The following is a 17659-nucleotide window of genomic DNA, read 5'->3' on the forward strand; positions in this document are numbered from 1 at the left end:
TGGCGATCTAATTCGTTCAAATTTTTTCGTGTTTAAAAAAGCCTTAATATGTCAGTGCCAAATCTTTCCACACCACAATTTGGTTCATTTGGGAGGAGAACATTTGAAGGAGAACTGCTACACAGAAGTCTAACAGCACCCGGGATGGCTCCAGTAACAATCCACAGTGATCTCACCACCAACTAAAAAAATGTGTTAAAGAGGATCTCTACTTGCTGAGAAGATGGAAAAGAGTGCAGTATTTGAGGAATGTGTTCTTTTTTTTTTTTTTTTTTTTTTTTTTTTTTTTTTTACCTTGTCCTGTCCAACAGCTGGGCAAACAGATGAGAGCTGAGGGCCTCTTGTGTTGGACATATTTTACTTTAACAAGAGGGGTTATTAATCTTCAGACAAACCAAAGGTATGTCTGAATAAACCCCTTTTGTAATTGAGGCCAAAATTTATTAATTTCAAACATGTTTGAAGATCTTTGGTGTTGGACCGGACGGAAAAGGAAAGAGGGGAAGAAGAGAGAGGGACGTTAGAGAGAGGGGGGGGTAGGAGGGTGATAATAGGAGGGGAAGGGGGGTAAGACCATGAAGCAGCATAGAGCAACAAGTTTACTGGTTGTTAATCACCATGGTAAGGCTCAAATGCAGTACAAAAAGGGCGGAGCCTGTCCACACACACACCCAAGTGTCAAACACACCTGCTAGTTGCAAAAATGTCCATCTGTCGACATGTACACAAAACAGATAGTGCTCACACGCATACTTATGCCTTAAAACCAACTAGTGTGAAACATTTCAGTCATTCAGTCACGCAAACCGCCAGTGCAAAGGTGAGCCAACACCCGTGCTCAGGTGAGTGCTCATGTTCTTCTAATATGGATGGTGGAATGTGTAAAGAAGGAAGGAGAGCGCCCAGCCATCCCCACCCCAAGACCCCCACCGCAGCAGCAGCGGCAGCCGGAATCCCCCCCACGCCACACGGAAACCGGCAGGGAACAACCGCCGCCCGGGCGACCAAGCCCGCCACCCAGGCCAGGGCCAGCAGGACCGCCGCAAGGCCCCCCAGAGCCAGAGAGCAGGGAGGCACAGAGGGAAAGAGAGGGCCGCCCCAGCCCAACCAGGAGAGCAGCCCCCCCGCCGCGCCGGGAGAGCCCAACGCAGGGCCCCACCGGAGAGGGACGCCCACAGCCCCAGACGAGCACCCCACCACCACCCAGGAGTTCCGGGCATCCCCCCGCCCCAACCCCAGGTACGAGCCAGGACCCCCCAAGGGAGACCCGCCCCGCACTCCAGGCAGCCATCCGCCCGGCCCACGGTTGGTCCAGGGAGGAGCAAGGCAGGGGCCCGCCGCCCCCGCCCAGGAGGGGGGAACCCCGGGGAAAAAAGAGGGCCCACAAGGGGTGTTGTAAATATGGCCCGACCAGGCTCGGCCACAGTTGGAAGTTAGGCGGGGCCCAGCGCTCAGGAGCAAGGACCAGAACCCACCCCCCAGGGACACCAACACCCCCGGCTCAGATGTAATGTGAACCCCCCCACCGCGCGGAGAGAGCACCGCCGGGCCCAGGAAGCCGGCACCCCGGGGACACGGCCGCCGCTGCAAAGGGGCCCGCACCCCCCACCAGGGAAGAGGCAGGGGACAGATGGTCCTAGGTCCCACCTTCCTTGCAAAATGTGTGTGCGTATATGTGTGTTTAAGAGGGTGTGTGTGTGCATGTGTGTGTGTTTATGTTGGGATGTATATATTGCGGGGGGAGGGGTGTGTGTACTAAGGGGGGTGCAGTTAAAATTGGCGGGTAGGGCACTAAGGGGACATCTCCTGATTACTCACAGTGATGTCCCCTCACCCTCCCCACCAAGGGGCCCTAAATGTCTAAGGTGCGGTTAAAATTGGCGGGTAGGGTGCTAGGAGGACATCTGCTGCTTGCTGGCAGTGATGTCCAAGCACCCCCCCTACCAAGGGCCCTACATGTCTAAGGTGCAAATAAAACCGAAAGAGGGGGGGACCACTCCATACGGCAACCATAGGAGGGGGGGCCACTGCCTAGTAAACCCCCCCCCCCCAAGGCTCATCGCAGGCTAATCCCCCCACCCCCTCACCCTATTATGAGGTTATATGAGGAAGGGGGTAAGTTGAGGACAGCTGGTAGACTGTCCCCCGGTGGTCAAACAGCTGTCCCCCGCCCCCCCCCCCAGCAAGGGGGCCAGGCCCACCCAGCCCAGGGGCCCCACCCCCGGAGGCGCCGACACCCCAGGCCCAGCACCACCCACCCCACACAGAGGGAGAGGAGCCAGAAAGCGCCGGCCCCCCCCCGGAGCAAGCCCAGGCCCCCACCCCCAAACGCCGGCCCTAGAAGAGCTCTGGGTGAGAATTCAGATACAATCTATGTTTTAGAAAACGATACAGGTTTTTTTTATTTTAACTAAAACCGGCATTATTATCATTAAAAGAAACACTTTGAAAACAGATTAAAAGATTATAACCCCCCCCCCCCCAAGTAATTATCTATGCTAATTTCCTTTAGATCTTCTAACTTGGTGAGTATGACAATTATGAGAAATAGATTTCTCTTTAATATGAATAAGACTTTTCTATGTGGGTCACGTTTTGTCCCGACTCAAAAATCAGTGTTTATTTGATCTCTTGTTGAAATGAATGTTAGAATCAAAGAACTGAACTCATGAGAACTATCAATAAAAACTTGTTTAATGTTTTTCATTTTGGATTAGATTAGTCTGATTTTTCAGCAGGTTTCGAGTATGTTTTCCATCAGAAGTCCGTGGACTTTTATGTTTGCCTCATCCAAGTGTGTTTAGTGAGGACTCCACCTGAGGGGAGCGTCCGTCCTGACCTGTGAGTGTCTGCTACCTGGTCTGAGTTCCAGCAGGTTTCCTCATCACAGTCGAACATGTTCTTCTTTCCGTAGTTCTTTCCATCTCTGTTTAGCACCGAACTCACCCTAAAGCAGAGGGAATCGGACACGTCACTGCGTCTGCAGAGCGTCCACAGACGCGCCTTCAGTTCCTCTAATCACGTTCAAACGGTTTTACCTGCTCTGCGTTTCACAGCAGATCAAAGACGCCATCTTTGCTCCGACTGTGGAGGGCACGTGGTGTTGTTTGGACGACGGTGACGTCAATGCGTCACTTTTTTCAACCACTAGATGTCAGTAAAGTCCCTTTAAAATATTCATTTTTTTCGACATGATCCAAAGATGTTATAGAAAAGATAAACATTTGATAAAAAAACAAATGGCGATCTAATTCGTTCAAATTTTTTCGTGTTTAAAAAAGCCTTAATATGTCAGTGCCAAATCTTTCCACACCACAATTTGGTTCATTTGGGAGGAGAACATTTGAAGGAGAACTGCTACACAGAAGTCTAACAGCACCCGGGATGGCTCCAGTAACAATCCACAGTGATCTCACCACCAACTAAAAAAATGTGTTAAAGAGGATCTCTACTTGCTGAGAAGATGGAAAAGAGTGCAGTATTTGAGGAATGTGTTCTGGACTAGATGGAGAAAGGAATATTTGTTAAATCTGCAACAGAGAAGTAAGTGGAAGAAGACCAGAAGAAACGCAAAGGTAAATGACAATGTTCTGCTACAAGAAGAGTGTGTTCCAAGAAACCAGGGGAAGCGCCAGAGTCACAGAGGTCACTCTAGGAGCCGACGGCAGGGTCAGGAAGGTTAAGCTTCTTCTTGGTGACTCTATTGAAGATAAAGGAGGAACGCGCGGCACCAAGACTGTTCTGGAAAGACCAGTCCAGCAGACTGTTCTCTTACTTGAGGAAGAGTCTGTTAATGTTTGTTTACAGTATAAGCTTCTATTCAGGATCACATACTGTTTGTAGTGATGGTGGGAGTGCAGCTGTTGATATGTGAGTGCTTATTTATTTAGCCACCAGAGGGCGCTCTGCCGTAGTGCTACTGAAAACGTTTAAATGATTTTTTTCTTTAATTTGTACATTTTAATATTTGTATTTTCTACACTTTATACCACATGTATGGAGCTGTAGGAGCAATAATATTTAAGTTTGAAGAATATTTAACCCTCGTATTATCCTCAAATATTACTCACACATTTCAGTGAGCAAGAGTTTGAACCCTATTGGTTTTGGTGATGATATGACCTTTGCTGTAGTGCCACCATCAGATTAAACTTTCAGTTTTAGAGTTAATGATACTTGAAAAATTTCAATCCAAATCTTTTTTAATTTGGGATGCACATTCACGACTCTCACAGAATAGAGCTTATTGGCTGATGTTAGTGACCCCCCTTTCCTGTTAGGAACATTTTTACTCTTTTGTATCTCCTTTTTTGTGACATATTTGTGGTTAATCACTATAAAGTTTCACTTACCCCTCCTCTTTTGTTATCCGGGCTTGGGACCGGCAGTGGCAGAGTTTTTTTTTTCCTTTTTGTTTTCTTTTTTTAATGTTTTTGTGTGAAACAGAAAATCATAATGAGAACATACAGTAAGTCAGATTGTCAGAACATGGAACAGGTCTTTATGCCCAGAGTCAAGCTTTTAGTCTGCACTACTGTACACAGGATGAGTAGTAGAGTAGGAGAGTTGGTGCATGCTCCTTGGAGACGTATTTCTTGTTAAGAGTGTGTCCCACCAGACACACAGTCCCTCATGTTGAAGACAAAGTCATTATTGGAGCTCTTCATTTGAGAGATGAGATGAGATTAAACTTTATTAATCCCAAATTCTGTTGTCAGGAACTGGTGTTCAGCAGCAAAGTGATGTTCAGCAAAGTAAAGTGACCTTCAAGTGTTACAGTTCATCATTATAATATATGTATAACTTAAAATATATAACCATCAATTTAAAAGATTTTACTTGAGATGATAATTTTAGAGGGGAGGCATATGTAGTTGGAAAGACTTGGATGTGATCAACTCACAAGCCTACATTGGCTTCCTCATTTTGGCAGGATTTCACACTTCGCCACGAGAAATATCAAAGTTTTTGTGGGAAAGTTGTTTCCCCCACCCCCCTGTTATTTATCAACTCAAAAGTATCAACTCTGCACCTGAAGGTGTGGGGATGTTAGGTCACACACACAGACAGACACGTTTTACACAGCTAAACCAGCTTGGGGTCAAATTGACCCCCGAGGAACACCAATGTATGCAATATGTGTTTAGCACGTTGAAAAAAAGATCATCATGATAGATTTATGCTTAATCAGTTGTCCCCATCAAATTAGGAAAAGTCATTAAATATAAAGTAAAAAGGAAAAGGTTAACTATTATTTTTTTTAATGACAAACATTGAATTGGGGTCAAATTGACCCCAAGGATAATAGGAGGGTTAAATGTTCAGATTAACTGAATTCAGCTAAAGCAGCACATGCAAAGTCAGCACAACAGAAAGCGAAAAGAGAGCAATTAAGAAGGTTTTTCTGTGTTTAGTTCACCGGTTGGTTCATTAGCAGGCCAAAGTGTTCTACGAGGTTGATGCGGTGTAAAATCTGAAGAAAGGAAAACCACATCAAACAGCAGTACAAGGAACTCTAGTGCCTCTCATCTGTTTGTAATAATGACCAAGCCAGCGTAGTATATGCAGAATACTTGAACACCAGAAAGACAAAGTAAACAGAGACAGGACACCACTGTCTTATTCCTCTCTGAAGAAAGAATCTGTGAGTAGTGCCAGCACTCAACTTAACAGAACTATTTCCGTTTGCATAGAGGGTTTTAACAGCACTACACATATATTCCCCAAAACCCAGCTTTTAAAGTCAGTAGAATAAAACAGGATGCTCAACCGTATCAAACGCCTTACAAAAGATCAATGAAGCTTTCATCATCAGTAATAAAGTCTGATGAGATCAAGAAGTAGTCTAGATTGTTGGAGATGCATCGCCTTTCATGAAACCTGAATGATTCTACATCAAGAACACTTTACTTTCTCATGGCTAAAACTGTGGCCAGAAATGTATACCGGTAGTCATTATTAAGTAGACTGATAGGTCTCCAGTTATCCATGAGCAAAGTATCTCATGTATTAGTAGTCATGGTGGCTGGAAGAGACACCAGAAAATGATTTTATCTTCTAAAGTGTCCAGAAGCTGATTGTTAGATCTGAGTTGCAGTTATAGCCATAAATATTGATCCTTGTGCAATGAATATTGCTCATCCCCACAAAAAGACAACTAAAGTGACCATTTGAATTACAGAGTGCAGTGATTCCTCATGCAACATATCCCCGCAGAGAATTCTGTGCCATGTGAAAACCATAAGTCTTTCAAAAAATCTGCGTCCTTAGCAAGTGAATGAGATTCCTAAAAAATATATAATTTTTTTGCTGGTTTGCGAGCAAAAATGAGGCTTTACGTTTTACATGATTCCCTAACCCTCTGAAATTTAACGAGAAAACAGACAATGACAAAAAAGTAGAAAATAAGTAGAAAAATAAGTAGAAAAATAAGTAGAAAAATAGAACCTTAGTAACTTGTAAGAAAACTTTAGTCCAAAAAAAATACTTGGGTCAACAGCAAATGCAGTCGCACCTTCTTAAATCAAACTAGTGTGAAAAATATTACTGAGAACATTAAAGCATGAACTCAACAGCCTCTTTATAAAAATGTCAAGAAAAATAACATTTATATGCCCATTGTGTTAACACTTCAAGCTGAACCTTTTTTTTTTCTTCCTCAAATTGTAGTTACGTTATTGATCACCAATGAGGATTTCCCCTTCTCCTTGGATGAAGGCCCTGGCACCAGCATAATAGGCCACTTTTCCCGCAGCTTGAGCTTTATGGATCTCAGCCTCCGTGTGTTGCTTGAAGGCTGCCTCTTATTGCCAAGTCCATGTACAGTGTCTAGAACATCCACCAACTTTTCCTTCATGGAAGGGAGGACCCTCTGACAGATCTTTACTACGACAAGGCGGGTGTTTTCCTTCTCTGTCACAGGAACTCCCACAAGCGTCAGAGTTCATCTTCTTGCGTCAGATTCAAGCTCATCCATTCTTCTTTGTAGAAGTTTAACAGGCATCTCCAAGGAGTCTACCCACTGTTCCAGAACAGCCACCTTTGTGCTGTTCTTCGTTAGCCACAGCTTCCACCTTGTTGTTAAGAGCAGCTATTTTGTCCTCAATAGCATCCAACCTAATATTAAGTAGTTCGGTTCTACTGGCAAGCTGGGTGTAAATGTCATCTTTGGATGATGATGTAACCTGCTTTTGAGCCTTTTTCTTTGTTACAGGTGGCTACTTGGAGTTAGCGGCAACGGCGGAAACTCTACATTCACGCTTTTTCGCCATGGTGATTAGAAAAAATCTAAAATATTCAAGATTAAACTTTGGAAAGCAAGGTTCGTTGCTATGTATCTTTTCACAACTTTTATTTTTAATTAAAGTGGGTGCAGAGCAAAGCAAAAAACAGACCGACCAGGTCACCATCTTGGAACGCCCCCTGAGCTTTGAGGTTTGCCTTGATGTGCTTGAGAAGCTGCAGAGACAGGCAGGGACCGTCAACAAAGTTCACGAAAACACCGCAGACAAACAACAGCAGTTTCTCTGTAACTCGCCTTAAGTAATCTAAAAAGACATCACAAGTCCTCCTTGTTGTTACGAGAAACTCCCCAGAAATCCCTAATATCTTTCTCTTAGAGTAAACCAGAATGTTCGAGGAATGCAAGTTGTAGATGCGTCCTTATCTTCTCACTTTAGGACTACAACTGTTGTACAGTGGTCCGAAACAATAAAGCAAAAATGAGAAAAATTAGAGCAAAAAACAAAAAAATATCTAAAAAAATAGAAAAGAAAAAAGTGTATGAAAAAGTCTTTAAAAAAATTGAAAAACAAAAAAATAAAAAGAATCTTGTAAAACAGAGTGCCAGCCACAAAGTTGACCACACCCACAACGTGAGCGTCCACCAAGTCACTACGACTATGTGTCCAACGTTGTCTTTGGGATTGACTCACAAAGAAAATTAGCAGTCCATTCTGGTCGATATAACTAATACTTCCCCAACGTTTTGCGTTGACGACGAACACATCCAAAACATGAACTTTGTGTGCCACAGAGGTGTGTGTATAAAATGCATATCAGTTCACTGTTTTGATATTGTGACAAGCACATGAAACGGACACAGATCATGTTGATGACACAGACCGGTGGTGGCTTTACCACTTGTCATTGCAGGTCGTCTCAGTTTTCATGAGCAGATAAGGTTAGAGCCCAGCCGGCTTTTTGTTCTTTGCTTTCGTTGCTTTTTTTAAATATTAGAAAGAAAATCATGGAAAAGAGTTGAAGAAATGATCCTCCTTGGTTGTTTTTTTTTCTCTTGAAACACAAAAAAATTAGAATGAAAATAACAGTTTTTCTCAATTGACTGCAATATGCTTCCATAAAAGGAAGCAAATTGCAAATGCATATTGATATTTTTTTAATGTATAAGAGAACTGGACTGAGTGACCTATGCCCTCTCAACTTCCAAACAGGAAGTACCTGCTGGTTCCAAGAAGCCAAAAACCCCTTAAGTTTGCGTGTCAAATTCGCACCAGATGTGTCTTTTTAGACATGCTTCTCTCATGCGTAAAATTCATTGCATAATGCCTGTCCAAAAATCTGTTCATAAGCTTGTCGCCCCAGACGCGTGGGGGAGGAGCTACTGTCAAATGTTTTTATCCTGATCGCAATGCAGCAGTGTCTGTCTTTATCTCATCCACAATTCATGGAAGACACGGGTAATGTTCAGAGATCAGGTTTATTCAGTGGTGGGTCGTCAGGCCTTCAAGACCTTCTCTGAAGGCCTAAAAAATATCGGAATAATGTGTCAATTATATTCTGTCCATGCATACGCATTAAATCATTCCACATGGTCTGTCCATTCCCTTTTATTCTGTTTACGTTGGTTATGCTGCATCCAGACAGACATGTGTTTTCATATTGGAGCATTTAACCAATAGCCTTTCAGCTGTGCTCTGTTGCCAGGCAGGATCAGAGCTAAAGAAATCTTCACTATCTGTTCTGAAGGCCCCCTAATGCAACAACAATGTCGGTCATTCATCTCCTTCAACCAATCAGATTTTGAGTTGATGTCAGCAGGGCTTTCTAGCAGACTTAGACAACGTCACAGTATTCAGACCTTCTGATTGGACAGAAGTTTCAGGAAGTCACATGTAGCCTTGTCCAGTTTGACACAGAGACACGGAGCACTTTTAGATCTGTCTCAGTTAAAAACAGACTGACTCCATGGAGGATTTAGCAGGAACATCTCCCACTGATCTCCTTCATGTCCTTCATCAGAAAAATCTGAGTGAATCATGAAGCAGCCGTAAGGATTTGTGTGTTTGGCACTGACCGTCCCCGTGTCCACTGTGTCTGTTCAGCGGACATTTTCGGCTCTAAAGCGAATTCATACCTACAGAAACACAACTGGACAGACTGAGCTCTCAGCACTGGCCTTGATGGAGTAGAAAAGGACTTCTTGATGGAACTGAAGACCATAATCTATATGACAGGGGGATGAACTGTTTTTGAAGAAAGAGAGGTGTTTTGTTTAATATATATTATGTTTAATATAATAATAAATAATGTTCCAAATTTATGTGGTTATTTTCAATGTTTTTTCCTGGCTGTAGTTCCAGTAGGAGATTTGTTTACTGTTTTTTTATTCAGTTTATTTAGAGGCATTTATTGTGGCTACAGGAATTTTCAATATGCAAAGCTCCTTTCTGCATCGTAAAATGGTTATTGAGAGGTTGAGTGATTCAGACGTAGCACTACTGAAGGCCCAGGTGTGTAATGCACGGTCTGACACTGGGTTTATTTATAATGAAGAGCTCTTCAAAAGTTCAAGTTCATGAAATCATTCAGTCTTTCTCAGAACGGTGAGCTTCACTCTTGTTGCGGGAGCTTCATCTGAAGGATGACTGCTTTTTGCCGCTTCTTCAATGGACTTGTGACAGGATCTTGAAGAACCTTCAATCGTCAAGAATGCAGGTGGGAAACACAGTTTTCTTGTTTTACCATCCAGCAACAGTGACCTGGGATTGAGAGTTGTTTTTAATGAGTAAATTACCCTATCAAATTGTAATACTGTAATACACAAGCGCCTCTGGATTATCTGGTAGGTTTAAGCAGCAAACTGTCTTCACATTTTCCTTTATATGCAGCAGATAACAGTGTTCTTTATGCAGATTCTCTCTTGACCTCACAATTTAGTTATTAGCATTAAAGTTCAAGTGTACGTTAACCAACTTCCGAGTTGGCAGTTTGTCCTTCACTTATGGGAATTTCTTTCCATGTCCTTATCTTTTTTACCTGAAAATCTAAAAACTTTAAACTTTTCCTTTCCCTGAAACCCATTGTTGTCTGCTTCAAAGCTATCCCAAATAAACATTTGTTAGACTGCATGTCCTAATAATAAGATAAATGGTGGCATTGATGCTGGTTGAAAAAAACACATTGGGCCATCTCTCTTTGTCGGTCTCATAATCACACCTGGAGGACCATTAAAGATCAAAACCAACCCTTTCCCCCTTTTCTCCTCCCCCAGGCCGGTCAGGGACTTTCTGATTGGATGTCTGTTTATTACAGACCAGGCAAAAGCCAGCTCCTAACCTCTTTTCACCTCCTTTCTCAGCTTCATTCATTATGGATCACCTGCCCCCACCAGCACGGCTTCATTACTCTCTCATTTACAGCTTCCCTGGTCTGCTGACTCTTCTTTTTTTTACCTCAGCATCTAACAACCCTTCTGGTGCAGCTTTCCCATCAGTGTGCCTTGTCTCTGTGCATGCATTCTTTCCTCCACCTTCCCTCATTCTCATTTTCACCATCAGCTCATATAACCTTTCATTCAGGTAGTCCTCTTCACAGGAGCCGAATGATTGAGTACAGCGTGTTGATTGCCTTTCTGGGTCACTGAACTGACCTGGTTTACCACAAATTGGAACCTCCAGGAAGTGACACACCAGTATTCCTTCCTAATTGCACTGCCTGTACACAGCACTTTTTTCAGCGCAGAGCCCCACTGATGATGCTCTCTCCAAAAGTGTCAAAGCCAATAATCCTTGCATAGAAAGCAGCACAAACAGAGAAAAAAGGCAATTAGAACTGGGGAAGAAAGCTGCGATTAAAGCAACCCAATAAATGCGCAGACAGATTTAACATCTACAACAAACTCCTTCTTTTACAAAACAAATCCATAGGTTTTCAATTGTGTTTGCTGTTATTTCTACTTTGCCTAGCCTTCTACTTTTTTCTATTTGAAAAAATATAAATTATTTTGACTATACTATTTAAAAGGATTAAATTATTTGTATTTTTTATGACTGATAAATAACATTTTTACCATAAATATTTCAACTAATGACGTTTTCTTTGTGGTGCCACAAAAAAACAATGTCAGTGGTCCAGGGGGGTATTCCAGGAAGCATGTTTAAACTAGCCTGACTTTGAGCCTGAACTCTGGCTGAAATCCGCCTGAACTTGCTTACTCTGGGTATGTCGGTTCCAAAAGATTGGAAATGAGTTAGCGTACGCTCCACTTGGTAACCCTGGGTTAATGCACGTGCACAGTAAGAACATAAAGGCATTCTCAATGGATCGGCGATTTACAGAGTCACCATGGAAACGCGTGGAGAAAAAAGGGAGCGCTATACTACAGTGAGACGGAGTCTGAGATTTTAATGACGGCGTATGAAGATTATACGTCCATCAAAAAAGTAACACGGCTGCATCAGCAAAAGAAAGAGTTTCTGCTTGGAGAAAAAGAACGAACAAAGTAAACGCACAAGTTTCTATCTCATTTCTATTTTCATTGTGACGCATAGATATAACTTATCCAACTTAAATGAATGAATTCACTGGGTAACAAGTAATTGATTTAAATTTATTCAACCTAATTTCTTACGTCTATCTAACTCAATAGTTGTTTATACAACTCAAATTTACATATTTATGTAACTAAATGTCATTTTACTCCAATTCAATTAAAGGTTTTTCCAAATTAATTTAATGTACTTCTTGAACTCTCATATGTGTAAGTTAGAGGCTGCAGATTTTCTCATTTTTATAACTTTAAAATGAGTGCTGTAGTGTGGATTTACAACATGTGGCATGTATGCAGTTATCATGACTCTAACTTTAACTGCAGATCTTGTGGTACCAGCTTGTGCTACTGATGCTAAATAATCTCATCATCCTCTTCCTCCCTCTCACTCATGGTGCAGAAAGAATTAAACATAACAGGGTAAAATAACTCAGCAGAAGACAGTAAAACAGCTAAACAACTAAACACATTTGGTCAAAAAGCCACACTTAAACCCAAATCCGTCCAGACAGGCAAAGGGAATGGTATCCCACACTCCCTAGCGGTGCCGATCTAAGCACCAAAGTTACATCTACTTAATTGAATTAATTTGAATGAAATTAAAATAACTGTCTGAAAACTACGTGTTATTTTTAAGTTGGCTGAACTCCAAAAAATGATTTATCTTAACTGAAGCAAATAATGAAGTTAGATCAAAGTAAAAGGTTTATCTTTCCAACATCCATATGTGGTCTTATCACCCTCTCATGGTGGAAAAAGTATTATCTGAGCTTCTTCATCCACTAAATCATCTTCAAATGGACACGCCATTGCTGTTTCACCTCTCTGTATGTTATGGTTTGAGTTCTTTGCTTTTGTTTTTGGTTCTATTTCAGTTCAGTTTCCTTTTTTATTTGAAAGGTTTCCTTTTATGTTGTTGGTTTGAGTTTTACTTTTGGTCCCCATCTGCCCTCATTCTTTCCACCTGTGTCTCGTCAGTCCTGTATGTATTTAAGTCCTGTCTCCCCTTCCTCCTGTGCTGGTCCATTTTATGCTCTTCCCCTGGTTCCTGTGTAGTTTCGAGTTGTTCTGTCCTGCACTGCAGTGGGTTTTGGTTTTTGTTTAAGTTATTAAAGTTCCTGTTCCCCTGGAACCTTCTGCCTTCTCCTCCGCTCTGCGCCTGGGTGCTTCCCTCATTCCCCCGTTTGTAACACTGAAATCAACTAAACCTGCTCCAGACCAGATAATGTTCAGAGCATGAGTTGCTATGGCAACTTGACAAACCCTGAAACATACCTCCATTTCTGGAACTGAAAGCTGAGGATATCTGCTACCTTAGCTTCAAACTTATTGTGGGAGCTAGCATAACCTGCTTTTTGGAATGCCCCCCCCCCCCCCCCCCCCATCCAAACTCATGTGTAAACAAAAAACATGTTAAGCACGTGTAGCTCTGAAATCCCAGCGTTTCTATTTATTTTTAACTCATGAGCATGAAAAGCAGTGAACTGAGATTCATTTTGTAAATACGCCTCTGTGGCACACAAAGCTTCTGTTTTGGATGTCTTGGTAAACAAGTCTCCTTCTATTCAAACTTTATTTTTTTTTTTAGTACATTGCGTTAGTTAGAAACACAAAGCACTTTATATGAAAGCAAATAAAATACCCATTAAGAATGCAGAGACACACACAAAGCATTACAAAAACAGGACATTTACACAAAATTAGCCCCACTCCCTCCCGTGATTCCTCCCTCCACCCACCCACTTCCTCCAATATAACCCTAGAACGAAACTGAACAAAGACTTCAGAGCTGCAAACAGTGTGGCTGGTGCTGCTGTGCAGAAACGGTACTATGGGGATCCATTGATTCTGAAGCCCAGCCCGACTACAGCCACCCTTCTTCTTGGGGCGGCCTGCGGTGTAGAGCTAAAGGTCGACCTTTGACTGGAAGGTCGCAGGTTTCAGCGCCTGTGTAAAGGTGTCCTTGAGCAAGCACTGAACCCCTCATTGCTCCTGGTGATTATAGGTTGTGGAGCCACCATCAGTGTGTGGATATGTGTGTGACTGGGTGAATGGGACTGTGACTGTAAAGCGTCTTGGCTCTTCAAGGAAGGTAGAAAAGTGCTAAATAAGTTTAAGCGTTTATTCTCTGGCTTGTTGGTATTTCTGGATGACATTCTTGTAGGGTGCCAGCACCTCTGGCCCAGAGGCCCCATAATGCCTTTGCAAAGTTAGGTCTTCATGTATTACTTTTTGAACATGTTACTCTTTTTGTCAGGATTTACCTTCCAAGTTTAAACCACAAAGGTTTAGTAAAATCAACCTATTCATCTTGCTGAGAATAACTTCAGGAGAAAAATGTTAAGGGGCCAAAACTGAGACCAAAACTTCATCAACCTTAAGTAAGCTTTTCTCCAAAACAGAATATGTGCAAATGTTGTGTGCGACCAAAGTCACAGAACCTTATATATTAAGAGAAATAATAAAAAGAGTAAACTAGTTAGACTTGACTTGAGAGCAAAGGGAAGAGAGAAATTGATTGAAAATAGTCTAAAATACTCCAATTTGGAAAACTCTCGCCTCAAATTTTCCAATCCTGATATCCTCTCTGCTATGGGTGCTGAGATTTCTAAAATTGGTTCTCAATATTAAAGCTTTGAAGCTTCACTGCTTTGGGTCTGAGTTGAAAAGAGATTTTCAGATCCAGAATTCAGACAAGTATAAGTTCCTGGAAGAATCTGAGTGAGCTCAACTCTTTCAGGCTGTTTAGCATTGTTCCTGTGTTCTATGACCTTTTCCATCATTTCAGATTTCCCAGTGATTTTAAACTAACATTGTTATGACAAAATTAATTTCTTTTAAATTAAAATGAATTGCATGGCCAAGGATGTGCCCTCTCTTCAGAAATGTATGCTGTTTTGTTGATTCAGAAATGTGTTGCTGTTTTCACTGAACCCAAATTTTTGCTTCTGCTTCACAACTGCAGCAGTTTACAGAATGGAGCTTGCAAGCAGACAAAGTTACAACCTTAGCCACTAATGAGGTGGTAGATGCTAACTTGGTTTCAGGAACCTCTTGGGAGGAAGTATATTTCTCGGGTCGGCCTAATTATTCCACTGGGTTTCAGGGGTGGCTGGGCACTGTATCAAGAAACCAGTTCTCTAGGGATTGCTACGTCTCATGTTTCATCTAATTAAAGAGTTAAGCAAATGTATCAAAGTCTTGGTGGATGGTACTTCAAAGACGTGCATTACTCATAGTTCAAGTCTTGATGGATTTGAGGATATTGAAATGGCTTTTAAAAGCACAAATGAAGTCCAGGGTTCGTAGGCTAGCAGAGTCAGAGTAATATCATTTTATCCATCAAGAGTCTTCATGTGTGTCTGAACTGATGAGCATTAGTGCAATGTTGCTCCTCTTGCTATGTCTGCTGGCTCTACTGTTTTACTAAAGTCAGAGTTCAGCCAATACTTAAGTGTGACTCTCGTGGGATGCTTTGAACAAAAACTGTTTTCAAACAGTCCTAATTTACAACAGTTGATCATCCCTGCAGACTGTAACTAACTTCTTTCGGGGGATTTTTGTCAATTTTGATCATTTTGCACATATTTTTCAATTCTGCAACTAAACTGCAGTGATTACCTGTAGTTACTTTGGTCACCATCCACCCATGCATCCAACCATGCATCCAACCATGCATCCATCCATCCTTACATCCATCCATCCATGCATCCACCCATGCATCCATCCATCCATCCATGCATCCATCCAATTCTTCCATCATCCACCCATGCATGCATCCATGCATCCATCATCCATCCATCCATGCATCCATCCATCCATTCATCCATCCATTCATCCATCCATCATCCATCCATGCATCCATCCATCCATCCATCCATCCATCCATCATCCTTCCATGCATCCATCTATCCATCCATCCATCTATTAATCCATGCATCCACCCATGCATCCATCCATCTATCCATCAATCCATCCATGCATCCACCCATGCATCCATCCATCCATCTTTCCATCCATCCATCCATCCATCCATCCATCCATGCATCCACCCATGCATCCATCCATCTATCCATCCATCCATCCATCCATCCATCGATCATCCTTCCATGCATCCATCTATCCATCCATCCATCCATCCATCCATGCATCCACCCATGCATCCATCCATCCATCCATCCATCCATGCATCCATCCATCCATGCATCCAGCTATCCATCCATCCATGCATCCATCCATCCATGCATCCAGCTATCCATCCATGCATCCACCCATGCATCCACCCATGCATCCATCATCCATCCATCATCCAGCCATTCATTCATCCATCCATCATCATTCCACCAAATGGAGGAATTCGGAGTGAACGCATCTTTAGACAGCAAGAAGACGTGCTGGCAAACGAGGACGACTGGGGGACGACGACACCGGAGCTGACCCCTCTTGATGAGAGACAAGCGGCAAGAATTGGGGAATCCCTTAGTGGAGTGGTGACAGAGGCGCAGGGGGACGCCGACGCGCCAAATGCACCGGGTGACACACCCCCAAAAGCCCGCAGAGGTCCAACAGGACGGCTCGAGGAAGTCGGAACCGGCTCATAAGCCAGTCGTCCTCGTTTGCCAGCACGTCTTCTTGCTGTCTAAAGATGCGTTCACTCCGAATTCTTCCATTTGCCACATCTTCTAAGAACGCAAGATCAGCCATTGTGCGTCATTACGCATTGTGATGGGGCATTTTATTTCCATCCATTTAGTTACATCTGACAAGCTACAGATGTTGGTAATAATCGGCGTGGAAATGGGAAATTGATCAGCGCAAATGTAATTTCTTGTTGCTTTCTGAATGGTTGAGACATACGCCATACATTGTTTCATCAAAAATAAAACAAACTAAAGGCAGATGCATGAATACCATTATTCTGTAGCTTATGAAGAAATGTTTTACTATGAAAATAACTTTCCCCAGTGGACAATTAATGCATCTCTCTCTATCTATCCATCTGTCTGTCTAATTGCACCTATATCTGCTCCGCCAGACGGACACATTGACGGGACAATCAGTTTTGTACATTATTTCGTTCCGTTAACTATATTATTTATGAGGATGAATTGCACAAAATGCCAATATTGCAGAACATATTTCACTTTTCTTTTTGCAAATAAGTGTTCATTTGAATTTCTGTTGTAATTTTCGTTTGATTGTTTTTTGTTTGTTTCACTGCTGATCGATCAAACGGGTGTTGGTGTAGCTGTTAATTGTAAGACTTGCTTTGTGAAGTCTTCATGTTATTTCTGAGAGGCAGTATTGTCATTGTCACTTTCACGTGTTTCTTCCATCTGCCAACGGCGTCGCCGTTTCTCATTTCACCCGTTTTTGTGCGTACGCCTGGGTCAGAGCTTGCGTGAAGGACCGCACATTTTCCCCTCAAGTTTGCTTTTTATAAATCTCAACTATTGCGTAGTGAGTGGCGTACGTCTTCTTTTGTGCGTACGCAACGTTTATAAATGAGGCCCCTGCTCTTGGTCATCAATTGGTTTTATTTATTATGTCCATCCTGTTGAAACACTGCTCCTGCAGAACCCGGACCTACTTCACCTCTTCAAGCGCGTCCAGAATTTGTCCGTGAACATTCTGTATAGCTTTGATCTGGCTGCAATGGGCCCAGCCTCATTTTCAAACAGTCTCGTTCACTGATGAGTGCAGTGTGACCATAGGGATTGCCCAAGTGGATGGAGTAGTGGGTGGTTGGTGGATGACCACCATGTTCCAAACAGGCTGACTGTCATTTGCATTGAGTATTTAGAAAAATCATAGAAAAAAATAACTTGCATAATAATTTGGAACACGCTTTAATAAGCAAGGTTAGCT

At 42.5% G+C, this 17659-nt stretch overlaps 1 protein-coding gene and 1 long non-coding RNA gene across 2 annotated transcripts in view; one reads left to right on the forward strand and one right to left on the reverse strand.

Annotated features, from left to right (window-relative positions):
- Positions 1–2855: 2855 nt before the first annotated feature.
- Positions 2856–3165, reverse strand: LOC144991824 (uncharacterized). The gene is made up of 2 exons (XR_013655453.1): positions 3039–3165; positions 2856–2947 (listed from the first exon to the last, which is right to left on the reverse strand). It is a non-coding gene; the product is annotated as an uncharacterized LOC144991824 (long non-coding RNA).
- A 386-nt stretch (positions 3166–3551) lies between these two features.
- The window catches only part of ncanb (neurocan b), a 151941-nt gene continuing 137833 nt past the window's right edge, over positions 3552–17659 (forward strand). Inside the window, exon 1 of the mRNA XM_078945501.1 lies at positions 3552–3575. The gene's annotated coding sequence lies outside the window, so the exon portion shown is untranslated. The remainder of the gene's footprint in view (positions 3576–17659) is intronic.

Source organism: Oryzias latipes, chromosome 4 (genome assembly GCF_053564925.1).
Source record: "Oryzias latipes strain Hd-rR chromosome 4, Olatipes_Hd-rR_3.1".
NCBI lineage: Eukaryota > Metazoa > Chordata > Actinopteri > Beloniformes > Adrianichthyidae > Oryzias > Oryzias latipes.